Source organism: Alligator sinensis, unplaced genomic scaffold, assembly GCF_000455745.1.
Source record: "Alligator sinensis unplaced genomic scaffold, ASM45574v1 scaffold181_1, whole genome shotgun sequence".
Lineage (NCBI taxonomy): Eukaryota > Metazoa > Chordata > Crocodylia > Alligatoridae > Alligator > Alligator sinensis.
In genome coordinates this window covers 2,731,403-2,731,839 of record NW_005842022.1, presented here as the reverse complement: position 1 = coordinate 2,731,839, position 437 = coordinate 2,731,403, and positions in this window count along the sequence as shown.

The following is a 437-nucleotide window of genomic DNA, read 5'->3' as shown; positions in this document are numbered from 1 at the left end:
CCTCTTCTTGCTTCCCTGCTGCCCCTCCTGCCTGCTGCTTTTCCTGTGATTTTCTGCTGTCTGTCTTTCTGTTTTCAGGCTCCCCGCCGCACCTTCTGTAATCCTTCCCACCCCACCCTCCCCAGCTTTCTCCAGCTTCCAGCAGCTACTGCCATTCCCTGCAACTTCTCTAGCTGCCCCAGAGCCATCCGCTGGCTCCCCACACCCAGAGCCCCTCTTTAACACCCACACTTTCCCTTACTCCCATTTTCCCTGTCCCCCATCTACCTTTTCAGCTCCCTGGTAGCTCTGGCTCCAGTCCCAGACTCTGTGCCGGCATGCTTCTCTGTTCTGCAGGCTTTGGGCATTGTCTTTTAATCAATTAAGACCAATTAACCTAAAGTTATCCCCGAGCCTCAGTTCTTCAGCCCAGGCCCCTGCAGTCTACTGGTTCTAAT